Genomic DNA, 6287 nt, shown 5'->3' with positions numbered 1-6287 from the left:
CATGTATGCATATATATATATATATATATATATATATATATATAGCCTTACATCTGTCAAGATGGTTTCACAACAATTTACTAATAAATCCATCTATCCATATGTCTGTACATAACCCTGGGTCTTTTAAGCGATGCTGTACTTCAGGCAAGAGCTACCTCACCTCCTTTCAGGTGAGACATGGGGGGGAAAAAGCCTCTTCCAAAATGCTCCCAGGAAATTTCTATAGATTTGTGAGAGACTTTAATGCTTCATTATAACTGGAATGAATTCTGCCTAATATACACCTTAATGGGCAGATGTCTCATTGCAACTAGTCATCTTCCTGTAAACTGTTAAAAAAAAAAGTCATGATGCTGGGGACATTTCTTTTAATAAATATCCTATTGTTAGTAGTATACACAAAGGGAAATTATTTTTAAACGTGTTATCATTGCCAACTTTAAAATATATATATTCAGGATGTACTGGAACACGTGACAATTGTAAAACAAAATGAAAGCAACTTAAAAGAAATTTTGAAATGATAACACGGACAGAAAACTATTAAAATAATAAAGGCCAGATGACTATTCCCAAATTGTACTTCACTTCCCTGGGGAAAGCCCAGGAAAATTCAGGGTATGTATTCTGGGGGGGATAAAAAAATGTCCCTACGCATTTACAAATGCATGCAAACATACAGTTGCTGGATTTTGAACTTAACTGGTTTTTATTTGTCAAGTCTTCCTCATTTGTTATGTGTGTTTTATTCTAGGACCAAGACGGTGAGAAGCCCTCTGCCTCCAGACCCTCACATATCTCACTATTGGAGCATTAATACACACCAAAACTCCCCAGAAGACATAGCTTGAGATGAGATGCCAACGAAAAGCCCGTTTACTTCTTCAGATAATGCCTGAATGTTTTTAATGGGACATGAATTGTTACAGTGATGGAGGACAGGTGTCCATCAGCAGATGGAACACTAATTCCAAGAAAAGTTCTATGGAGCTAGAACTAAACCATCACATTATTTGTCCTATTTTGCTGTTTTCCAAGATTGCCTCAGCAAGATCACACCCTGCTTTCTTGATATTACTCCAGAGAGGAAGGACAAACATCTGAGCTATTAAGTGAGAGCAGGAGGGGTAGAAGAAGTGATATTCCAGAGTTATGTAAAGATCGATGGATAGATGGATATATTAGTAAATTAGTGAATTGGCACCAGAGAAGTAGAAAACAAACATTATGATCTTAAATGCCGGGGTCCGGGAGCAAAAGATCAAGAAAGAATTCTTGAGACATCCTCCGCGCAAAAAAAGGTGTTTTGTTTAAGATTTATTTACTTGAGAGAAAGCACAAGCAGGGGAGGAGCAGAGCGGGAGGGGAAAGAGTCCTTAGCCTATTCCGTACCCACAGGGCTCCATCTCCTGACCCTGAGATCATTACCTGAGCCAAAACCAAGAGTCAGAAGCTTAACCGACTGAGCCACCCAGGTGCCCTAAACAGGTGGCTTTATTAAAGTTCAGAACAGGCCCCCGTGGGCAAAAACAGCTGCCTTGGGATTGTGGGAAGTGACTGATTACATACTTTCAAGTTGGGAGGGAGTTACAAGAGCCTAAGTCTCTAAGGAATTTGGAAGCAAGGTTTCCAGGACCCTGAAGGGCTAGCTATTATTCAGACATGGTCATTTACTACTGTCTACTAAAACCTTAGTCATGAGACCCTTTAGATGCCTATCAGTGGACCACATGTTTGGAGAATAATTGCTAACATATACCTTGGCGGGGGGGGGGGGGGGGGGGGTGGTGATAAAGGAAGCTTCCAAAGGGATTTCATACGTTAGAGGCAACACAGGATCCTGGAGGCCAGGGTAATGTCACGCTAAGGTTGTCTTTTCTTCTAGCAAAATATTAACATGGAGCTATTAGAGCTCCTTGAGGACGGTCACTCTGCCTGTCTCAAGTACTTGTCAATAGGCTGTAAATTGTAAGGAAATTTGATTTTTTCCCCTGTATTTCTTTTGCCTTTGTTCGACACATTACCACCCACATGTAGAAGAATAAATAACGCCTGTTTAAAATGTGTAGGGCCCTCACCCAACCATGCTGGCACCTTGTTCTAGGACTTCCAGCCTCCAGAACTCGACTGGGTTCAAGACTGCAACGTAAAAAGATCCTGAACTCACTTCACCCCACAAACCAAATCTGCGTCTATATATGGAACTTCCTCTGAAAAAAACCTAAAAGCTTGTCTGAATAACTCCTGCATGCCCCGAGAAAGCAAGCCCACACAGAAGCAGGTAGGAAAGTCTGAGGCACAATCTCACCACAGACCGCCCACCCCACCCCCACCGGGTGCCCATAACCACCTACAGCTGGACGGGACCGCAAAACCCGGAGCTTCTCCTTGAATGCAAAGGGTTTCAACCCCACACCGGTCGCCCCAACTCTTAAGACCTGCAGCTGAGGGAGGAGCCCCCAAAACATTTCACATCGAAATGGCCCAGGAGGGCTCCGGGCCACGACATTCACGCCGCTACATAACAATCTGAGAACCGTGGACTCACCCGCCCCAGGGCTCAGCGCAGAGGCAGCAGGTCCCGAGGTGTCCAGACTTTCTGTGAAAGACGCTCATTTGCTAATCTGAAAGCTTCGGCCTGAGGAGTACAGGCATCTAACATAAGACACATTTAGGGGATGCTGGCGGGCAGACAGCAGCTCCATACTCTCCCTCTGCCCCGCTCCAGTGTCCGGCCACCATCTTTTCTAACTCTAGGCTCCTCCCCCTGCCAGGTGCCATCCATCATCCACATACGGGGAATTCCTTCCACCTTGAGATCTTCAATTAGCTGATAGGTTGACTGTTAGCCATAAATTAAACTGCAAAGGAAAGTCTCCTCTTCCTGGACTCAAAGTTTGGAGGTTTCACCGACTATTCTTAAAACTAGTTACATTCTTAAGTCTGAGCCGACTGAAGAAAGGTTTAAATATTTATAAAAGTCATTAGGAGGGGCACCTGGGTAGCTCAGCCGGTTAAGCATCTGACTCTTGGTTTTGGCTCAGGTGGGCTCAGATCCTGATACCAGGGTAGGGAGATCAAGCCCAACCTCTGGCTCTGTGCTTAATGGGCAATCTGCTTGAAGAGTTTCTCCTCTCCCTCTGTCCCTACCCACCCGCCCCCTCCCCAGCTGCTGCGCACAAGTGCTCGCCCACGCACACGTGCGCCCTCTCTCAAATAAATAAATCTTAAAAAAAATCATTAGTAATAATTTCTGTATGTGCTGCTGAGAGAACATAATTTGCATGATATTTTAAATTGAAGTGTAAAAAGTGTAAATGTGTAATTAGCACAGGTCTTCCCATTTTTCTGGTTCACTTGATCATCTAGGAAAGACCCAAAGAATGTTTCCCAAAATGTTCTGGAGACTTGTATGACTGGATTCATTTATTCTTGTCACTTTGAAAGGCCTGGCCTCATTGATGGATCAGTCTCTTGTATCCTTGGTCAGCACTTGATATGATTCCTGGGATGTGAGACCCTCCTGGCTCCCTGCTTCTTCCAGTCCAGCCCTTCCCATTGCTCTCTGCGGCAATTGCCAGAGACTTTTGATTCAAGAAACTTCCTCTGAGGCAGGAGTTTCTATTTTTCCAAAATGCAAATTGTTAAATAAAATATTTTGTGCTCAAAAGAAAAAAAAGGGGGGGTTCACTAGCATGCTGGGTGCATCATTCAGCCTTTCTATCCTGGCCCACCTACTGGTGTACTGACCCCAGTCCTGCCCTCTTCCTACTGTTGCCCTCCTCCAACTTGTTTTCTACTCCATTCTATTTGGTCCACCTCTCTTCCCCCACACTACTGCCCTTTGCCCAATCCAAGGTCCCAGTATCTCTGACCCTAGCCTCTCTACAGTGAGGTGCAGTACACAGCCACCATGTCCATCGAGCAGCCCGTGTGTTTCAATACTACCTGAATACTACCTTCATACTTCAATACTACCCAGCTTCTACATCAGGTCAATCAACTCCACCCAGACGAAAACCCTATAGCTGGAAGTGCTGAACTAGCTAATGAAACTAGAATCCTTACTGTCCTACAGAAATTCCAGACCTATATTCACAGCATGGGCAGGGACTTTATGGCACCATGATCCAGGCCATTGGATGCTGTGCAACTATGAAAGAACAGTCTGTGATACCTGCCTCAATGGCCGAGTGCAGCTACTGTTTCAGTGTGATGAGCTATTCATCACAGAGTCAGTGGTCATCATTAAGAAGCTGCTGCAGATGCAGCCAGCACAGCATGGGGAGGTCATAAATTGGCAAAGCTCACAGACAACACCTAGGTGCTCATGGCCTGAGCCAGCATCCCGTGGCTCATTGGTGAGTACAGTGAGCATGTCTCCAGTATTCGGCTGATGTCCTGGGAAAAATGGCCAAGTCCCTCACAGCAGAGAAAGACATCCACAAACTGCAGGTCATCAACCTGGCGGCCAAGCTCTACCTGACCACCCTAAGCAGACCAAGCTGTTGACCCAGCATATGCTAAATCTGTCCAAGTCCCACCAGAACTCTGATATCTGTGACCTAGCACACTTCACCTGGCAGTTTATCCTCTCTTGAGAGTAGGGTGGAGCCCTCAGCCACCATGCCAAGAAGCTCTTCCTGGCACCCAAACCAGCCACAGGCTTGCAGTCATCCTTCAAAGAGCAGACCACTTCGGGCTGGGCTCACTAACCAACCCACTAAACGCCAAGGCCACAGGCTACCAAGAGCTTCCAAACTGGCCAGAGGAAGCTCCAAACACATCTGCATGCAACATGGAGGTACCTAGATGGACCAAGCGCTCCAACTGGGAGAAGAGGAAAGGAAGAAGAGTCAGGCCCCCACAGAGTCCACAGATAGACTCCCAGAGTCCAAGAGTGAGTCAGTCAGTGAGAGCAGCAGCTAGAGCAGCTGAAGACTCAAGAAGTGAGTCTAATTATGCAGATCAAGATGAGAGTGAGGAGAAAGCGAGACGGAGTGACAGTGAACACAATGAGGAGGAAGATGAAGAAGGTGCCAGAAGGACAAGGAGAAGGCTTGTCTTCTGAGGGCAGAGATTCCACCAATAGCTCATCAGAGTTTGAGATGACATTGGATCCCGAGGAAGAACAGGAGGAACCTGCCTCCTGAAAAGAAGAAAAACAACAACAACAACAACAACAACAACAACAACAACAAAACCAAAACAAAAAACTCCCTGGGGACCATGTACTCCTGCAGCCAAAAAATGTCTTCGTTTGATCTAAAAGACTTTCCCTCCTACTGTCCAGTCTGTATCTCCCACCATGGTTGTGTTCACCTGTTTGGCTGCTGACCTGGAGGGCCTGACATTCACAGGCTCTCCCCTGATGCCCTTGCTGCCCTTCCAGTGTCAGGGGTTGGAACGCAGGAGCTGATGCACCTTGTAGCTGGTGAGGGGCTGGCTGTGGACTAGATCTTCAGCAGCCCACCTTTGTCACCAGGGGACCCACATAGTATCCATGCATACCCACTTCTCCAAGAGCTCCAGCATCCCCATCAAGAGCCTACATGTGGTCACCCTTAAGCTGTCTGCTGGCATCAGCATTCTGAAATTGAGTCCCTAGCACCCAGAGAATCTGCCACTGCCATCATGGGCATTAATTTCTGTGACCCAACCTAGCTGCTCAACTTCCAGCTGTGAATCCAAACCCAGCAGTTCCACATCTCCATTCAGCCACCCAGTGAGTAGCAGATGGCCCCATGTTCATGAGTGAGAATGAGTTCAAGAAGGTGCAGGGAAAGCTGATGGACATGAATGACCTCAGAGAAACTCAAGCTGCCAGACACCTGTCAGAGTGACCACACGGTGGCACAAAAGTGACTGCCACTGCCAACTGGATAGCATCCTTTGTGGGACATCTGACAAGTACAGGTTTGAAGGGAGGAAGTAAGGATGCTGACCAGTGGGAGCTTATTCCTGCTGACCCTGGACACCCTGCCTGCTGGAGCTGCCTAGCTAACAGTCAACAGCTGTTAGTCTCTCTCTCTCTCTCTCCCTTTTCTTGTATCAGATAGCATACAGGGGAACCTCTCTTCCTCTGGTCGTGACCACTATCCTCCCACCCAATTCCCCTGCCCATGAGTTCCTAGGACCTGTGCAGAGGGAGACAAAAGCTGCTCCCTTCAGTCATCCCAGCCTTCCGTAGCTATTTATGTAGCAAAATCTCAGTATTCTCCCTATTTTATAACATACATATATATGATATATAAAACCTAGACTTATTGTGGTCATATTGCCTT

The 6287-nt window shown here is 46.4% G+C and overlaps 1 pseudogene; it reads left to right on the top strand.

Annotated features, from left to right (window-relative positions):
* The first annotated feature begins 565 nt into the window (after window positions 1-565).
* LOC103673877 lies at window positions 566-6024 on the top strand (annotated as a pseudogene).
* Window positions 6025-6287: the final 263 nt, after the last annotated feature.

The sequence above is a fragment of the Ursus maritimus genome, unplaced genomic scaffold (assembly GCF_017311325.1).
Source record: "Ursus maritimus isolate PB19 unplaced genomic scaffold, ASM1731132v1 scaffold_19, whole genome shotgun sequence".
Taxonomy (NCBI): domain Eukaryota; kingdom Metazoa; phylum Chordata; class Mammalia; order Carnivora; family Ursidae; genus Ursus; species Ursus maritimus.
Note: the sequence above shows the minus strand (reverse complement) of the source record. Positions and strands in the feature narration are given on the sequence as shown.